Genomic DNA, 20682 nt, shown 5'->3' on the forward strand with positions numbered 1-20682 from the left:
ATTGTCCATGAAGCTGGTCCCTCCATCTTGAGCCTAAGTCCTGCCCACTCCTCTTGCCACAGCACTGCTAATATCTCCAATGATAAGGACCTCACTACCTCCCGTGACAAACTGTTCCATTCAGAGAAGGCTCTAATTCTGAAATCTAAATTCCTTTCATCTGGCAGCTGATTTTCTTTGGCCCTCATGCTTCATTTCATACTGGCCTACACTGAATTATTTGAAGTCTCAGGTGTACACTCACATGCAAGACTGAAATACAGCTAGTTGCATCCTCCACTGAGTACACTGGCTTGTTTTCTCAGCACTATTAGCCTCTACTGACCTCAAAGGGAGGCATGTGTGTAAGCTAGGCAGGAGGTAGACATGGACCCGGTTAAAGGCAAAGTGCTTTAAAAGCCTTTGATGAAAGGCATTAAGGCTTGAAAGGGTTGTTTCTGAAATACTACACCTCCCTTTTAAGAACTCTTAAGATCTGGAGGGTGATACTCTCTCACCCCAGAAGAATTCAAGCATGAATGTTCTTAGAGCCTCCAATTAAGAGTCCAATTCCATCTCCCCAGATGCTCATTTCCACCAAAAGTACCTACTTGTTTGTTTTTTTTTTTTTTAAGGAACATATAAAACAATGCTGAACAATATCTGAGTTAAATAACCACTAGATAGGTGTTGACAAATTAAGGTATAAAAGCCCAATAGCTGTACTTAATACATAGAACTATAAATTAAAAGAAAACCTCAAATCATTCTTGTATTATTTATTAATTAATCCAACTGTTATGTGCATCTATTATGTGCCAGCCACTAAAATAGGTACTAGAACATGATGATGAACTAGACAGACACAGTGCCTGCCCTCTTAAGGCTTAGAGACTCCATTTAAACATCAGCTCATCTGTTTTCATAAGGTCCTGGGGCATTCAAGGTCAGATGGTTCTATCATTTATAAAGTAATTTAGGAAAATGTGCCTATTGGATTGGAATGCACCTAGATCCTTGAGTCAGATGGCTAAATGATGTTACATATTATTTTTAGAGAAGGGAGTTAAAAACCCAAGATTAAACCGTCTTTGGATTTCCTAGATGCTGCATGTTAAGTATGTAAGAGAATCTCATTCTTATTCATTGTTATATTGGTTTCTTTAAGGAAATGATGGGTGCCCAAGAGGGGCTTCTTTAATAGGATGCTTTTTTTTTTTTCTTTCTTACTTTATGTTTTGATGTTGATTCCATCTGCATAGAGTTCAAATTTGGTGGCCAATGTCACTGGTTAATCAGAAGTATTATGAGCCCACAGTATTCCCTGGGATCTCTACCAACCTCTGGGGACTGGCTCCCCTCATTCCACTTTTAGTAAAAAGTATGAACTATCAATAGCTGTCATAGTATTAGCTCTTACCACTACCCCAAATGCTAGCATCATCTGGATTCGCCTATAAAATCAATCCTGGAAGATCAGAAGATGCTTAAGACATAAAAACTCTTCTATAAAAACAAAAGAACTGCTCTTCTGGATCAGGATACTAGCTGTGACAGAGATCCCAAAAAGCATCTTATGGAAGGACACAGTGGTGCCCTTTGATGTGAACTCAAAAAGTCAGATCAAAACTAAAAAAACAAAAAACAAACAAAAAAAAATTAAATCTGTTCCCTCCACAGCCAACTCTATCAACCATAAACACATAGTTCTTGTAAACTTGCCTCAATTCTTCAGTAAGAAACAAAAGTACATTACCCAATATGAAGTGGGACTTTTTAATATTACAATAAGTTTGCCTTTCAAAGAATACTTTAGAAATTCAGAACTTGTGAACTCTTCATGATACTATCCTTTCAGTCTTCACTTTTGTGGGCTAAATAATACTGGCCTTTTCATTCATTTTAATAAATACAGTCCCTGCCTCTCCTTGTGCCCTTCCAACTCCTCATCCTCCCCTGTTTATGCTTAGGTTTTATCTCCCCATAGCCTTCTATTCTGCAACATCTTTCCTTTCTTGTGGTGCAGTGCCTGTGTTCAAATATAGCACAAACCTTGTCAAGGGTAAACCCATCTTTCTCTCCCACAATGGTAAGAAAATGCTGTTCAGCTGCCAATATGCCTAAATGATGGCCTAATGAACTTGTTGTATTTTTTAAAAATTTGTTGTGGTTTCTTTTTTTTTTTCTTTTTTTTTTTTTTTTTTTGCAGCCAATGTCTTCATTGGCTCCTGTGCTCTTTTTCAGATCATACCTGGTAATCCAGAACCTAGTAATCCACTTAAACAGTTTATTCTCCCACATATTCAAGACCTTTATCTATTTTGAACAAGAAAATAGAAAAATGCTGAGATTTTCATCATGTTATTCCTTGGGATGGCATCTAGGCTAGAAGAAACAACCAGCACATCAACCTCTGGATAGAAGGAGCTTCTCCTTCAAGAAGCTTTTTTTTTTTTTTTTTTTTTTTATTTATGATAGTCACAGAGAGAGAGAGAGAGGCAGAGACACAGGCAGAGGGAGAAGCAGGCTCCATGCACCGGGAGCCCGACGTGGGATTCGATCCAGGGTCTCCCGGATCGCGCCCTGGGCCAAAGGCAGGCGCCAAACTGTGGCGCCACCCAGGGATCCCTCCTTCAAGAAGCTTTTGCACCAAAAGACAGACACAAAATTCATGTAAACATTTTGTAAAAGCAAAAAAAAAACCTAGAAATATACCAAATATCCAGCAACTGTGAAATGAATAAATACAGGGTGGTTATTCACATAGCAGAACATTATACAGCAACGAATACTAATGACCCACACATCATGGATGAATCTCCACTCAACACCATGGATAAATATCTAGAGATGTGCAGTCCAACAGAACTTTCTGCAATGATATAAATATTCTAGAATATGATGCTAAGCAGAAGACAAGACATGACTCCATTTCTGTGAGGTTAAGACAGAAAAAACTAAACAACATATTGATTAGAGATGTATATATGTTGGTAAAACATGATGGAAAGCAAGAAAATATACAAAATTCAAACTGGTGTCTCAGGGAGGTGGGGGATCCAATAGGAGTAAGGCAGACAGGGAGATTCAATAGTTTTGGAAATATTCTTAAGTGGAGGGGAGATCTACAAGTGTTTACATTTTTATTTTTAAACTATATGCAGATATTGTACACATTTTTACATGTACTAGAAATTTACAAAATAGAAGGTAAGAGTGCAAAGCAATAAAAAAGGGAGGGAATCCTCATTCCATGAACGGGCTTAAGCAGAATTTCCTTCTAGCACAGTGTTACTCTTTATCTTTCCCGTGTCCCCAGAATCCAATCTGCAAGACGTCTCACCATTCCAGGCGTCATCTTGCCCTCCTCTGAAGATAAATAAATAAATAAATAAATAAATAAATAAATAAATAAATAAATAAAACTCACATGCAACACCACATCAGACCTCCCCACCAACAGATCTCCAACTCAGCTTTATGGACTGTCAGTTTATTTAATGCCGCATAGGCAGTGGACAGGGTACTGGATTATAAGAGACCAAGACTGGGGTCTGCTGAAACACTCCCCAGCTTTGATGACTTTGGGCAACTCATTTCATCTCTCTCTCTGCTCAGCCCCTTCAGAAGAGCCCCTGGAGTTAACCAGCGCTGCTCCCTTTTTAAATAGTCTTATGTTGGACTCCTTGGTTTAGTTTCTTTTGAAGATTAGACCACTTTAAAAAAAAAAAGTTCAAAAGCCTCTAGACCAAATGATCACTAAGCGTTTCCTTGCTGGAACATTTTAGAATTCTGTGTTTTGTGAAAGCCACATTGGGCTGGGCACTGTTATACAGGTAGATACAAAGGAACTGAAACTAGATCACAAAACTGGCATCTTACAGAAAAAGCCTAACTGTGTATTGCCTAGAATGATGGATTATTCCAGAAGTTCTCTCAGACTTTCCTTGTTCCCATTTCAGAACCCACTTCTTATCCTATGATCCTTACTTCCAGGCATCTGACAGGAAATCTGGCTAACCAGTTCAATCATTACTAAAGAGAAATAATGCAAGAGGGACTGTGATTAGGGGTATTTTCTTTAACGGGAGGAATTGCATGGGAATTTTCATAGGAATGCCTGGAGGCCCACAGCTCTCTCCTGTGACCCTGTCCATTCTCTTATGTTTCTAGTACTCATGGGATAGTAGCTCAGGCCCCTTGGCCATTCTGTCCTCAAGTCTTCTTCCTCCACCTGTTCTTGGGTTTCTCTTCCACTCTGCTTGGCCAATCATGTGTTAAGTGTTCCAGATCAGACACTGTCATTTAAACCCCTATCTTCTGGGCATGATGAATTTCAGGTACAGGTAGAGATACAAAGTCAATTCTACCAAGGACTACTTGGCCCATAAAACTCACCACTGCCTGACAGGACAGCATGGGAGATTCATCCTTTAGCCAAGGCTTCAACATTACTGTCCTAATAAAAGATTGGCCATTGGATTGTCACCCCACTTTGGGCCTCACTCTCTACTTTTAACTCATTCTAATTTCCAAATGAAATGTGCCAGTTGTTGTTCTAAAGAATAATAGAAGGAAATAGTAATTTTAAAAATATATGAACTTGTTATATAGACTTCTAACTAGCCTATAGTTCTTCAAATTGATCATATTAATGAGAAACTTAAGGTTCACAAAGATTTCTGCAAGGTGCAATTCTGATATGAAATCACGACACATGCTCTGGAGAAACAGAGGCTGCCCTTCCTTTTCCTCTCTGCCCTCTTGTACTTCATACAGGGGCAGTGGAGCTGAACTCCCATGAGAACCACACAGCCATGCTGTGTCAATTTCTGACACTCACATTGAGTTTGAAATTAGAAAATTTTAAGTGTTGCCAGTAAAGATAAGTAATTTTCTCCTTGGGAGAAAAAGTCAGCATAGGAAGAAACAAACTGTTTCTGTCTCAGTCATCCCAGTGATCAACAGTTTCTTCAAAACACAAAAATAAGTTCCCTGTCTGCTCCTATTGCAAAAAGGCATCTTCATTTGTTTATAGCATCACTACTAAACATACTGGCTTCCCCACCCATGGTCTGGAAAATAATTCTCTAGGATTTTTATAAACAAGTTGAGTGGAGGAGGCTCAAAATGATCCTCTCTCTAAAGGGAATTATACCCAGCCCCCAAACTCCAGCATGCATGAACTCAGTGCCCAAGGAATTCAAACTAATCCACCCCATTCTCAGTGGCTGGGTCTGGTGGTCCACATGCATCTCCTCCTATCCAAGGGAAATGGGCACCATCTCATTTGTGAGCAGGACTCTACAAACTGGAATCCCTTCCATTTATATTGCCATTAAAAAAAAAAAAGGTAACAAGTAACATTTGATAATTATCATTTTTAAAGAAACTTAACCCATTCTCCTTTGCCCATTATTCCATACTATACCAGCAGCCCATGGACGGCCATCCCAACCTCATCTCCCACTGCTCCCTAAGCCTTCTGCCAGAACCAAACTTTTTTCTAAAGTAGGTTCCTGTGGAGCCCAACATGGGGCTTGAATTCATGACCCTGAGATCAAGACCTGAGCTGAAATCAAGAGTCAGATGCTCAACTGACTGAGTCACCCAGGTGCCCCAGAACCAAACTCTCTTAACCTCTATCTCTCTGCTTCCCCTTACACAGTTCCGACCTGGATGCATTCCCTACCTTCGGAATTCTTTCCAATGTTCAAAGCCCAAATGCTCACCTCCTCCTTAAAGCCTTCTTAAACATTCCAGGCAGAAATCTCTACTTCTTATAGATGTTTATAGATCTTCTGGCTTCTACTCTTAACTTGCCATTTTTATGTACTTATTTGTTGGATGAGATTTTTGGTTTATTTGTTTTGAACTTTAAAATAACACCTACCTATCCTAGCCTGAAATATCTACCTCCACTAGTCTGAAAGCTTCAATGGCTAAAGGGGTTGTACAGAAGATGCCTTAAACTTTTGTGGGTCACCTATATATCTACCACATGTCTTTACACAGAGTGGGTGAATCGACAGAGTCTGTTGATAATGTTTGAAAAGTAAAGATTCCAAAGAAACCCAAAATATGTTGCCAAACACAGGAACAGATCCCTCTTTAACAAACAGCTGATCTACATGTTCACAAAGTATTCCTAAGATTGTTTGAACCAAATCCCTAGAATTTTGTCTACATCAATTTCATAGACATTAATAATTTCTCGGTTAAATTTTTACCTTTAGGGATAATGGACTAGAGACCCAAAATCCAGCCCAAGTTCTCTCTGCAGAGCTCTAGGTTTGGTCTTCCACCTATATCATGCACGATATCCTGAAGACCTTAGGATTACCAGGATCATTTTGTCCAGATCAACCCAAAGAGGGTAATAGGAAGCAGATTCATTCCTTCCATCTCCCAGTCTCCTCAGAACCCAAGGCCAGACCAGTTCTGACTTGTAGATGTTCAAAGATGGTCCAGTGTCAGATATTTATCTCATTGAATGCTTCCATATCTGTTGCTTCATTGGCCAAATGAAAAAATGAATAATTTTTTACCATATCTACTTAATAGTTGGATAATCACTAGTCCCTATGACTATTACCTAATTTTATCTTTGCTGTTTTAATAAGAATTGGGGCTTATCTAAAGACTTTCTTTGGACCCAAGTTCTCCAACATCCAATAAAGATATAAGTATATATACATCTACCACACAAATAATACCAATGATTCTATCAATATATATTATCAGTAGAAAGTTACCATCTCTGAGGTGCCTGGGTGGCTCAATCAGATAAGCGTCTGACTCTTGATATCAACTCAGGTCTTGATTTCATGGTAGTGATTTCTAGCCCCATGTTGGGCTCCATGCTGAGCATGGAGCCTATGAAAGAAAGAAAAAAGGAAAGAAGGAAGGAAGGAAGAAGGAAGGAAGGAAGGAAGGAAGGAAGGAAGGAAGGAAGGAAGGAAAGAAGGAAGGAAGGAAGGAAGGAGAAAGAAAGAAGAAAGAAAAGAAAAGAAAGAAAAGAAAAGAAAAGAAAGAAAAGAAAAGAAAAGAAAAGAAAAGAAAAGAAAAGAAAAGAAAAGAAAAGAAAAGAAAAGAAAAGAAAAGAGTTACAATCTCCTAATTCTAATTCTCCTAATCTCCTTTCTTGGGGCAAATTGTCCATTATTCTTCATTTTTCATATCAAAATATTTTTCTTTGTAATAAATTATTAGTCTAAGAGACAGTAGCTGCTAACTTGTTTTTAGTGACATTACTTAACAATATTACAAGTCTGGCTATTCTAGTTCCTCAAAATCAATTCAAAAATTGCACCCACCTATGAAATTCAAAGCTTGGGAACCACTGGCTAGAGAAGGTAGACCTAACTTCAGCATCACATGCTGTCTTTTGTCTTTTATTCTCATTTGTACCTTTCTCAAAGCCATTATTTATGGAAGTACTCACTGAGTACCTGGCACTGTACCTGGGGTTAGGATTACAGACATAGAATATAGATATGATTATCAGTTTGCCTAAGGTCTAGGGAAGAGGCAAGCAGTTATCCTACAAAAAAGTCATTTCCATTTTCCAACCATGGTAGGTTCTAGAAAAGGAATATCTGGTCCTTCAGAACTCAACCTTTCATCCTTTTGAAGGGCTCTGTCTACATTAAAGCAATTGTCCATTTTTTTCTAGGAACCTAAAAAATAAAAGAGTCTGAGCCTCTCTCAACTTCTAAGATGCTCTGCTTTGATGCTCAGTCACCAAGTCCCAGGCTCATTTTGACCTTTAAGTTGCTTTCTTCAGCTTCAGTTAATGTTCAATAAACCAAAACATATCATCCTTTATGCTCCACAATTCCTCTTTAATGGTAGTATGTTGCTCGTGAAATATTTCTCTTATCATCTTTCCTGAAGGAGATTCCAGTCAAGACAAAGAAGAAAACAATTAAGGAGTTATTCAAACAAGAAGTACATGGCAGATCATAATCATAAATTAGATAATCAAAAGGATAAAATTTAATAAGGACAAAAGGTGAAAATGATAAAAGGGCTTCTTGTCTCCAGAGAAAGTAAGCAGTTCCTCTATTCCATCTTCCAGCTTCCACACCCCATACCCTGTGGCTAGGGAGATTTTTTCTTGTGACACATCATTTGGACTTCTTGTAGCAAGTGAGAAGGGATAAGTGCAGTGACATGTTAGTAAGCTGGCTTTCTGAAGGAAAAAAAATTGATTTATAGCATTGGAAATGAGTTTCCAGTGGGACAAATATTCTTGCTATGGCCAATTTCAAACTACTAAGTTTAGCAGCCAGAACAGAAAATTCCTAAGTATTTAACTGCGAGTTCTCATGAACTTGTGTAATAGCTCCTACACACACCAGATGAGTGGCATTTGAGAAGTGACTGCTCCAATCCTAGATCTTCATCAGCTGGTAAGAAACTAGTCATTTTAGTGGGGCTAGATAACTCCTTGAGTTCAGTGAGACCAAGCTAGCACATCAGCAAGGATACATTTATTCACTTGTGACAAACCTGAAGATGGGAACCAATGGCATTGGGACCAGAGTCAAGGAAAGACTGATACTTCAAAGAGGAAATGCCCAGGCACTGCTGGGCAGGGAGGGACCGATTATAGGCAAGCTGAGGACACAAAGGACCACAGAGATGAGTTAGGGGAGAGAGAGAGGGAGACCTCGGGGGTGGAGAGAAGATGATGATGACACACAGAAGTACCCCCCAAAAGCCGCCAACTACAAAATAGGCTCTTTTTACAACTTCACCTTCAACTGATACGCGTTTGCAGAATTGAGTTCCCTGAAAAAGTTTCACTTGGTTTCCAAGGAAAAAACTAGGAAGATATGGTTTTCTGTCCTGTGGTCTGTCCCCCCCAGGAATGTGATTGCAGGAATGTGAACTCAAGCTGATAGCTCCTTTCTACACATATGGAACAGCTTTGGGATGGGAAAAGATTTTTTAAAAGACTGGAAAAAAATCCCTGTAGAGCAACTTGGCTTTTGGTTAATGGGTCTGATGAACAATTTGAGGGAAATAAGAACTGTGGCAAAATGGAGTTTTTTAAATTCTGAGTTGCTCCTTAGAACAGGGCTTTACCATTCAGTAACCAGACAGTGGGTTTCCTGGGCTTGTTAAGGCTATTAATTTGATTACTTTTAATATAAAAATTTTAAACAAAAAAATTTTCATTTCAGTGAGTTGGAAAGATAGATAGATGGTAAATTGATAGAGGTGACTATCAAACACTAGGCTTCCCTCCTCGCTGCTCCTATTGGTACCTTCCTCTTTCCTGCTCTAGGGAATCCACATCATCCCATCCTGAGTATTGAGAACTAGTGAGATTCTAATCTGAGGCAGATTCAGGCCCATGCTGTGGCCAGGTCCATTAGAATTTTTGTCAGTATCTCTAAGAACCTGTTTGCAAGACTTCTCACTAGAAGTAAGGATTCATGCTTTGAAGATTCAGAGACAGAGACACAGTGAAAGAGGCAGAGAATGAGATATATATTTATATAAATATATTTATATTAAAGAAGTAGCTTACACAATTGTAGAGGCTGGCAAGTCTAAAATTTCTAGAGCAGTCGAGGAGGCCAGAAACTCAGCAGGATCTCTGCAATCCTGAGGCAAAATTACTTCTTCCCCAGAAACCTCAGTCTTTGCTCTTTTTTCTTTTTAGATTTTATTTATTTATTCATGAGACACACACACACACACACACACACACACACACACACACAAAGAGAGAGAGAGAGAGAGAGGCAGAGACACAGGCAGAGGGAAAAGCAGGCTCCATGCAGGGAACCCAATGTGGGACTCTATCCCAGGTCTCCAGAATCAGGCCCTGGGATGAAGGTGGCGCTAATCCACTGAGCCACCTGGGCTGCCCTCAGTCTTTGCTCTTAAAGCATTTGACTGATTAGATATGGCCCACCCACATTATCAAGAGAAATCTCCTTTAAAATAAACTGACTGTAGATGTTAATCCCTTCCTCCACTATATCTTGACAACAACACCTAGACCAGTGTTTGACCGAACAGCTGGGCACCACAGCCAAGTTGACTCATAAAATTAACCATCACAGGTGGGATCTGAACTCAGTCTCTCTGGCCCCTGGATGGAATTTCTTCTTTACTGCCACTCTAGTACTGTTGGGTCCCATTGCCAGCATCAGTGGTTGTGTTAATGTGATAGTTACCACAGTGGCCACCTCATGTCTGTTCTCTGTGACTCCTAGATGCCCCCTATAGCCTCTGGTCCTCTTCTCTCTGATATGTTCTATTGGGAAGAATGACTCTAGCCTCTTTGGAGGTTCAGTTTCTTCAATATTTTATTCTAATATATGGGCCCACAGGGGCAAATACCACCACCTGGAGTGCCTGTCAGCCCCCTGTAAGAACCTTCAAGCATATTCTGCTTCCTCTGTCAAAGGGTAGTGTCCATTAGAGATCAGTGTGGGCTCTGGTCTGTATCATCCTTGGCTTAAGACCCAGATGGGAGGATGCCTGGGTGGCTCAGTGGTTGAGCATCTGCCTTTGGCTCAGGGCGTGATCCTGGAGTTCTGGGATCGAGTCCCGCATCGGGGTCCCTGCAGGGAGCCTGCTTCTCCCTCTGCTTGTGTCTCTGCCTCTCTCTGTGTGTCTCTCATTAATAAATAAATAAATCTTATTTTAAAAAAAAAGACTCAGATGGGTCTGCCATCCTTTGGAAATTTGCCAGTCAATGGCGCAGAGGGAACATGGAACCATGCCCTGGCTCTTGAAGCTTCTACTGGAAAATGACACTCATCCCTTCCATTCACTTTTCATTGGCCAAAGCATGGCCATACGAGCCACAGAAGAGCAGGGGAAGTACCACCCCACCATGTGCCTGGAAGGAGAGCACCTGGTCAATGTTCGGTAACTGGCACTGACCGCTACCCCAAGTTCTCTCAGCTCACCTGCAGAGCTGATGGACATGCCTCAGTGAGTTGTCGAGTCTTTCCTGGATCAGATCACCAGCCCCTTCTCCCCACTCCCCAGGTGCTTGTGGGTCTCCAACCAGCCAATGCACTCATAACCTTCCTTCTCTCTCCAGTCTTCCTTTTTCTCTGCCTTTCCTACACTGCCTACACTCAGAAATGACACTTCAAAGTCAGTGCTAGAATTTTATCATGGAAACACGCTTTGCACAATATTAATAGACAGTGTCTACCAAAGAGAAAGAGGTATTTCCCCAAGCTTTTCTGATTCAACACCTTGACTCATTCATTGCAAACCACCCAAAACCAGTGGCTACCGGGTACTTAAAGTGACCATGTGTTTCTAACAACATACAGTTAATGATGAGAAAGAATTCTTAGTTAATGATGAGAAAGAATTATGAAAAAAATGTAAATAAAAGAATGTTCTGATATACAGAATAATTTCAATTTTGTGAAACAAAATATTCGTATGTGCAACTCTTAATGGATAAAAAATACTTCAAAATAATGGAGGACTTTTTTCTGGAAAGTGAAAGAATTGATTGATATGTTCTCTGGTTTACAAAAGAAGAACGTATGTATATTCCTTTAATTAGGAAAATGGTTTTTTTAAAGATTTTATTTATTCATTCATGAGAGACACAGAGAGGAGAGAGAGGGGCAGAGACACAGGCAGAGAGAGAAGCAGGCTCCATGCAGGGAGCCCGATGTGGGACTTGATCCCGGGCCTCCACGATCACACCCTGGGCCAAAGGCGGCGCTAAACTGCTGAGCCACCAGGGCTGCCGGAAAACTTTTTCAAAATAGTTTTTAAAGGTTTTAAAGTCCACACGGATGGAAGTTTTTCACCTTCTCATTGCCTTTTAATCAGTCTTATAGGCAAGAATCTCCCCCTTACATCTCATTAAACTCTGTTTTACAGGAATGTAAATCTGTTTCATTCTCTCTGGATAATAAAAAAGGTAGGGATGGGGTTAAGAGAGGTAAGGTGTCTCCCTAGATCACTGGAACTATGCTAGAAAACTAACTAGGGTAATTGTCTCAATTCCCCAACTCCTCCTGTGGCTGCACAGAACCCACCCAGAGGAAGGCCCTCCTCTTCCCCACTGGACTAAGGTCACCTTGGAGGGAATGTGGAGGTGGGGTGGGCTGAGGATGGGCAGATGCCCTGCCCAAAAAGAAGGCACTTCTTCTCCAAGCCTAGACACCGTCCCAGGTCCAGACACGCCAAGTCGAACCAGGGCTTCTCTGTACATCATTCTGGATTTATCCCATCATCTGCCAGTCCTCACTGGGCAGAGTGTGTGGCTAGTGAAACTGTGCAGGGGGCAGACTTGTGTTGGTTTTAAAACATGGATGCACCACATACACTTGAAAGGTGGTGCGTGGCCCCCATCAGAGTTCGACCAGAGTCAGAAGGCACAAAGGACAACAGCACATTCATGCAATTACTACAAGCTCTGGAGTATTTTTTTCTTTTCTCAATTTATTTAGGAACATAATCCTTCCAGCCTTACCTACTTCTTTCGGCCACAAAGAGGAGGCACAAGGAAAGACAGCTGGGGGGAGAAAAGAAGAGGACACACTGGCTTACAATGAATAGTACTAACAGCAAACACTAACAGCATTTACTATGTGCCAAACTCTTTCTACACAGTATCTCAATTAATCCTGCCACAACCTCACGCAGCAAGGATTATGATGGCACACGGTTTAGGGACAAGGAAACAAAAGTTCTGCAAGTTCAAGTGCCATAGCAATATTGGTTCAGACCATAGACTCAGGAGCCAGATTGCAAGGATATGAATCCTGGTTCTGCCATTTACTGAGGTGTCTGACTTTGGCATGTCATATAACCTCCCTATGCCTCAGCTTCCTCATTGGTAAAATGGGGATGACACGTGTGCCTTCCTCACCAGGTGATTGTGAGGATTAACACAAAGAATTTAGAAACCGTACCTGGCCCAAGACACCTGGGTGGCTCAATGGATGAGGATCTGCCTTTGGCTCAGGGTGTGATCCCAGAGTCCTGGGATCAAGTCCCACATCAGGCTCCCTGCAGGGAGCCTGCTTCTCCCTCTGCCAATATCTCTGCCTCTCCCTGTGTGTCTCTCATGAATAAATAAATAAAATCTTCTTTAAAAAAGGGAAGGAAGGAAGGAAGGAAGGAAGGAAGGAAGGAAGGAAGGAAGGAAGGAAGGAAGGGAGGGAGGGTACCTGGCCCTTGACAAAGGTTATAAACAAGGGTTTGGTTTGAGTGCTCTGTGCCCACTTCAGTGGGTACAGCCTGGCCACCTCCCAACCCTGTCTGCTGTCCTTCTGGCTGCCCTCAAGCAGCTACAAACATGTTAGATCTGTAGTACCCCTGGGTTTTTAGGACTCACCTTGGATTTTGATATATATCCAAATTGGAAGCTTAGTTTAAGAGAAAAAAGAAAAATCAATTCTTCCAGCTGACACCAAAGCTGAATAAAGGAAGTGCAGGGATGATGAGCACTAGTCCAGACAAGAACTTCCTTCCCTTTGCTCAGCCTGGGCTAAATCCACAAGCCTAATTACCATCATTCACATCCCAGCTTCAGCGCTGCCTCAAATGGCAGATGAAACAAAAGTGTCTCCTCTATGAGATGCAATAAACCTTCAGGGAACAACAGCAGAATTTGAGAATAAATCTCCAACTCCATCATGGGCCAGCTATATGGCCTGGGGTAAGCTTTTTCAGTTTCTTCATCTGTGAAGTAGGGATGATCACCTCTATCTGTCACATTGCTGAGAAGGGTAACTGCAGGCATGGTATAGATGAAAGGCCTCTCAGAATTTTCTGTAGTCCAGTCCCTACAGAAATAAAATCACATTAATCATGGGTTTTTTTTTTTTTAACTCTCTATATTTTATAATGTTCTGATATGTTGAGGACCAGGCTAGCTGGAGAGAGACTGCCCCTCCAGGGTTAGCTAGTTCCTGGAGACAGCTTGCAGTATGACTCTTTTATACTCTTATGCTGTGTTAAAGTGATGGAGACTGGGCTGTGTTACAAATAAATCATTTTGTTGTTGTTGTTGTTGTTGTTAAAAAAAAAAAAAACTTGCCTATGAAGGTGTTCATATGTAAACCAATCAACCCAAAGCCTTTGCCCCCAACTACCTCCACTCTCTAACTCACACACACTAAGCCAATTTACCCCCTTCCCTCAATCACCCCAGGGCCAGGTACTAGACAACTAGAGACCATCCCTATGGCCCAGAGCCTGTCAAAATTATTCAAACCAGCCAATCCTAAGATATTTATCCTTCCTTGTAAATGTCCCAAGGTAGTCTGATTGGCAAAGGATACTTATGCATTCTGAGTCCTTAATACTCTCAAGATAAAAAATACTGCTGGGAACCAGCAGCTATTTCCCCAAAGAGGTGGCACAAACCAGAAAGCCAACAGAGCTACAAATGTGTGAAGCCTCACGTAGATACTCTCATAAAAGTATATAAGCTCTGCCCTTTGACTTTAAAACACATGTAAACTGGTTGTGCAAATGACATTCAACTTCCCCAAATACATGTTTATGATATATATTATACATAGTAGTACATAAGAAATAACCATGTGAATGTTATACAGTATCAACATTCAGAGTAGCAAGAAAGTGCCAATAATATAAACAAATAAAAGTCAATAGAGAGTCGAGCATAACAGCTTAAAGAAAATGATAATGTTCTAGGTCCAAGTCCAACTCTAAGGTTCATTTCCATGGTGTTCCTACACACATGGGAAAACTCCCACTTGGCAATTATTGGAAATCAGCCCCTTTGCCTCTCTAGCTGCTATTGCCTCCTTCTTGAAAGTTCTCTCTGGCCTGAGCCTGACCCCTTAGTTGTGGCTATTCCTTCAATGGGCCATGATGTCACCCATACTTCCATGAGGCTTTGAGCATATCTTTATTCCACCATCCATCTACTTCAATTCATCACCTTATAGCTGCCTGAATACTCAGCTGATTCATTCTTGAGGAAACATGTTTCTGAGAATGCCATACCAAAGCCAGAGGCTGGGCCATGTGACCTTGCCTTGCCACTGATCATCAGTACATGTTCATAGAGGCCACCAAGGAAACTGGTCCAGGGATCAGCCCTGCCAACCAGAACCAGGCTGAGCAAGCAGTACTCTGGGCTGGCTTTCACTCTGGACTGTGAATGGAATTTGTGATGAATGCACAGTATGCGACTGGCTTTTACTCAAGAACTGTAAAGTTATCTGGAGAAGTCCCCATTTCCCATTAGATGAGAAAAACATGTTTCCAATTTTGTTTATTTACTTACATGTGTTCATGTGCTTGTTTGTTTATCCTTTACAAGGCTCATGACAGGAATGTCTGCTTTGACAGGAACCTCCCAACAGCCAGAGCTTTCTTCTGTCACTCTTAGGTTTGCATGCAATAGAATGAATTGGACTTCAGAATCAGATCCACTTAGGTTCGACTGATGGTTCTGCCTCTGCCCAGAGGCTGGACCAGTGAACAAGTTGCCTAAACCCCTCTGAGTCTTTTTCCCTTTCAGAAAAGCTGTAACAGTCATTCTTACCTTCAAGATTGTTGTAAAGATCAAATGAAATAACATGGGTAAAATCCTTAGTACAGTGCCAAGAACACTGTAGATGCTCAAAAAATATGAAGTCTTCTAGCCCAGCACTAGCTAACAAATGTTTTAAGTGCCCACTCTGTAAAAAGGATACAATGATATACTCCTTGAAGAAATGGTAAACTGATGTTGTTAAAAGATAAGGTACTGATTATTGTAAAAATATATTAGGCTAGATTAGGTTATGCTGCAGCAACAAACAATCCTTACATCTCAGTGGCTTAAAACAATAAAGGTTCATTTCTTGCTCATATTCTGTGTCCATCATGAGCAAATGCTCTGCCCTCCTTCACTCTTATTCAGACACACAGGCTAACAGACTCCACTCTATGGAATATAGTTGGCAGTCTTGGCAGATGGAGGAGGAGAATAAGAAACCTACTCTAGCTCTTAAATATACCTCAACATAACTCCATTCATATATTGGCCAGAGAGAGTCACCTGGCCATACATAATTTCAGCAGAAAAGAGAAGTGTAAAATTTCTGAATGCTCAGAAGTAGAGCAGAGCCCATGATTGACAAAACTACTCATGTCTCCCATACAAGATACACAATGTATGATAGGGTTATAAAGAAAGGAAAGCCTAAGGTTGCTTTGAGTATCCAGGAGACCCTCTGTCAGGAAAGTAATTCTTATAATGAAACTTTAACAATTAAATTCAACTTACCAGATAGATAGGCAAAGGAACAGGAAGTATCCCAGACACAGTACAAAGAGCTGGAGACCTAAGAGAGCAGGATGCTCTCTGGGACAAATTATTCAGTATTCACAGGAAAAAAAAAAAGAGTGCTAGATCATGTCATGATAAGAAACTCAGATTATATCACACAGGTGATGAGCAGAGGGGTATGGCATTGAAAATCTTGAGCAAGAGAGTGACAAAATCAGATTTTCTTACCTATTCAATCAACAAATACTCACTGAGCACCTACTAAGGCAAGGCACTGTTCAAAGAATTGGGGATATTCTGATGAACAAATACAGATTGAAAGGGCCCTCGAAGTACATACACAGTGATCAAATACAGGCCTACATCAAAGCATGTAGCAGTAAAATTTCAGGGACGCCTGGGTGGCTCAGTGGTTAAGCATCTGCCTTCAGCTCAGGTCATGATCCCAGGGCCCTGGGATCGAGTCCCGCATCAGTCTCCCCATGGGGAGCCTGCTTCTCCCTCTGCCTATGTCTCTGCCTTTCTCTCTGTGTCTCTCATGAATAAATAAATAAAATAAAATAAAATCTTTTAAAAAATCTATCAAGCTATACATTTAATATTTATTTCTTTATATTTTGAAAAGACAATATGTTTTATAAGAGTATGCCTGTTTTTCAGAGAAGAGAAACAATGAAGAAAAAGAAAAAAGAATAGCATTAGGCTTATCAATTACAGCACAGGAAAGACCATGAAACAATGTCTTCAAAATTCTGAGAGAAAATAGCTTCAAATATAGAATTCCAGACCCATCCAAACTTTCAATCAAGCGTTAGGTAATGAGAAACAATTTCAGATGAGGATGAGCAAGCACTCAAGAAAAATTTAACTCCCAGGCATTCTTTCTCTGGAAGCTTCAGAAGATTTCTCTGCCAAACATGGGAGTGCCCAATGGATCCAGAGAATAAGGAATGTGACCAGAGTAGGAGGAGGGAGGGCTATGGTGGGAGGAACTCAGGAAAGGAAAACTGAAATGTAACCAGGTATAAGTGAGCATTTAGAAAAAAATGACAGGCTTGTGACAGATAGAATATGGCATTCAGGAACAAAAGAAGAAATGAATAGCTATATTCAAAAAGCTGCAAGTGAGAATTAAGAGCAGTTATTGACTCTAGTAGAAACAAAAAATGATACTAGGAAGTAAATATCAATAGTCTTCTACCTTAGTCTAAAATGAATATTAATATAGTAATATTGTGAACGCTGAACTACCTTAGAAGGATGAGGGAGGCAAGTGCAGGGAGATGCGAGAGAGCTAAATCCTCAACACTGGAAGAAATTTGTTAATTTCAAGCATTATCGGAAATTGACAAAGAGCTAGTAGCATAAAACATTATAAAAATAAGGGGAAAACTATGAAAAGAAACTGCCAAAAGAATGAAAAAGTATTGTCTTCCACAGAGTGAAAATGGGCATAGGATAAAGCTGTGTAGGAGACTGGCTTGTGCTTCTTAAGCCTTTTGAAACTATTTTTAAATAGAACTTTTAAGAAACAAGAGAAAATATAGACGTGTTTAAGATTCTGCAGGGAGAGGAAGACGAATGAGAAGTGACGGATTCTAACAATTCTAAGGAATATCAACATTTAAAAGGAAAAAGAGGAAGAAACAAGACAGACCCAGAAGGATAACACCCAGGAAGCAGCAAGAGAACCTCAAAGAGGGCTCCGAGGAAACCAGAGGAGGTGGCTGAGTTCTAACCTGCTGGGGAGTCAACGTAGGGCGAAGCTTTTACTGAGCAACTACACATGCTTGTATCCACCTATGATTTTCCTTTACACAGGTAGGCCAAGACTCAGCAGTGGTTCTGGAACTGTTAGGCACCGGGCCATAGCCCGGTGTTGCAGCACCACTAAAGCAGGTGAATACATACCTGGCCCCCAGCAAGCAGCTTGAGCCAACAGAGTCTCTCAGAAACTGCTCAACTGCCCCACACCCTCCCTGACCACTCACCTTCCCATCTACCTGCCCTCCCCTGTCCCGCAGGCTGTGAACCTGGGCACCTGTTTCAAGGGTAGGGTGATGGGACTCTCCTCCTCTGGCTCTCTGTGGCTTCCATTCAGATATCCGAAAGCCTACTTATATTGAGACTCTGTCCTTTGCTTCTTGCACTGGATCTAACGTTCACCGGGTGCTTGTAAGTGTGTCCCCACCTGCTCCTGGGGTCCATAAGGCATGCTGCCCCCACCTACGGCTACATGGGACAAGAATAGTCCACGAAGCAGATGCAGCTTCACCTTTCTGAAATAACATTCGCAGGGCTTACCAAGGAGCATTCTCCAGTTAAACTGCTTTCCAGCTAGATAATATGGTCATGGCTTGCTTACAGATACATTGATTGTCTACTGAGAAATAAAAAGCACCAATTCTTTAGAGTAGGAAGGAGGGTGGTCAGAGAAGCGCTGCCAGTGCTTCCAGGCTGATAACTGAATGAGCCAGAAAGTTCTGGAGATATGAAAAGAAAGTAAGGACACTCAAGGAAAACACCATCACGTAGCACTTATGAAATAAAGGACATCTCAAAGACACATGTGGATGATCCAACCCCAAGAGGATTTGAATGGACATGTAATTAACCTAGAGTAGCAAATGGAATGGATAGAGTAACTAATCAGGGGAATCTGGTTAAACATAGGCAAGTTATCATTATAATAATAACTATATATTGAGTGATCCTATGTATTGGGCTGTAAACACTGCCCACATTAGCTTACTTAGTCCCTACAATGCCCCGTGAGATCACTATCACTGTTATTCCCATTCTATAGAAATGTCTAGAAACTGAGGCAAGGAGAAGATCCATAACTTGCCCTAGGTCTCACAGCTGACAGCGCCGAGGTTTGAACCCAGGCAATAATGGTCCAGAAGTGCTCTGATGAGCTTAAACTGCAGTGTGAGGAATACAGACCACATGATCTGGATGTATTTCCAGGCTGGAAAGCAGTCCAGCCTCTGTGAGAAATAACTTATAGTGCCCATAACAGAAGAAATGGGAGCCTATTAAGGAAATGAACCCATACGCAGGTTCCCAGCTCCTATGGAGGGTAAAATCCTGATAGGCAATTCTGTAGCCAGGCATACAAGTATAGACACAACCGCTGAGTAAGTCTAACCCTCACCACTGCTGTGAGCACAGAATGAGTCCAGCAAACCTTTCCACACTTCAGCAGACAGAGTCCTGGGGTTTTGGTACCAACAGCCTGAAAGCTTCCTTCGCTTGACATAAATCGTAGCCTTTGGAAAAATCCAATGGCATAATATTCAGGGAGACGATTTGTAAAATATACACCAACAAATTGAGCCTGTCATTTAAGGGACTCTGCATCCATTTTTAAGAAAAATTCTTAACACAAGTACCCAAATCTGAACATGCAAGCCTGTAGCTAAATTTTACTCCAAGGGCAAAGAGCTTTCCCAGTGAACCAAATACATCCTTAGATAATTCAGAGAAATAATTCACATAAAAAGAAATGCAAGCTTTGTTGAAAAGGACTCCTGGTGTTTGTTCAGCATCAGCATGAGAGACCTCATTTCAAATTGTTCTCAAACCCTGACTGTTTGAAAATCAATCCAAATGTCTCTCCAACAGCCCCGTTTTCTTCGTAGTAAGTTTTATTAAGCAATAAATTCACAAACATACTTTCGGAAACTTCAGAAGACGCTAGTCAAATTCACTATACAGTGAACGCTCCAAAGAAATCAACATTCCTCTTCCACATTTTTTTAGAGGGAGGGCCAGAAAGATCTCCTGCCCAGCCCCACCCCCACCTCCCTTGACCCTACCATCCCGACCTGGGCATGACTGCCAGGAAGGGGACTTGGCACAGATAAGAAGCAAAAGCTTGCAGAGCTGAGACTTGTAACATTAAAAAGCCATGAGGCTTCAGCCATGCTGTGTTAGCTCAAGACCTGTAGTTGTGTCCAAGCTTCATCACAGACTCCCAGAAGCACCCGCTACCAGCTTTCTTGCCAAAGGCCCAAAGCAGTAAGTCCAAGAGACTTTTGGCCCTGACTCAGCCTGTGCGGAAGGACCCCATGTCGACAGCGGTGCAGGAGCAGCTCTGGAAAACATTATCCTACCCAAAGGAGATGAAAGTCTCTTTGAAAGCTTTTCTCCTAGCCTGCTTAGAGACGAAGACAAAAACCATAACATATGGGAAGGACCAATATCCCGCAAACTGCTGACTGATATTATCAGGGTATTCCGCTTTTGAAAATATTTTGTTTGTAAAAGAAAAATGCGTTCCCATCATTAACTGTCCCTGGAGCAAGTCATCTGCCCTTGCATGAGTTCAAGGACCTCATCTGTAAAATGGAGAGTTGAATTAAGTGGTTGCTGAGTTCTCATCCCATCTAGTAATAACAGCTGTCCCAAGTGGTCCAATACGGACCATCTCCTGGGGT

General features: G+C 41.2%; 1 long non-coding RNA gene across 1 annotated transcript; it reads right to left on the bottom strand.

Moving 5' to 3' along the window:
• Positions 1-2948: 2948 nt before the first annotated feature.
• LOC140632631 (uncharacterized) lies at positions 2949-16773 on the bottom strand. The gene is made up of 4 exons (XR_012030239.1): positions 15251-16773; positions 13325-13775; positions 6735-7869; positions 2949-3348 (listed from the first exon to the last, which is right to left on the bottom strand). It is a non-coding gene; the product is annotated as an uncharacterized lncRNA (long non-coding RNA).
• Positions 16774-20682: the final 3909 nt, after the last annotated feature.

The sequence above is a fragment of the Canis lupus genome, chromosome 4 (assembly GCF_048164855.1).
Source record: "Canis lupus baileyi chromosome 4, mCanLup2.hap1, whole genome shotgun sequence".
Taxonomy (NCBI): Eukaryota; Metazoa; Chordata; class Mammalia; order Carnivora; family Canidae; genus Canis; species Canis lupus.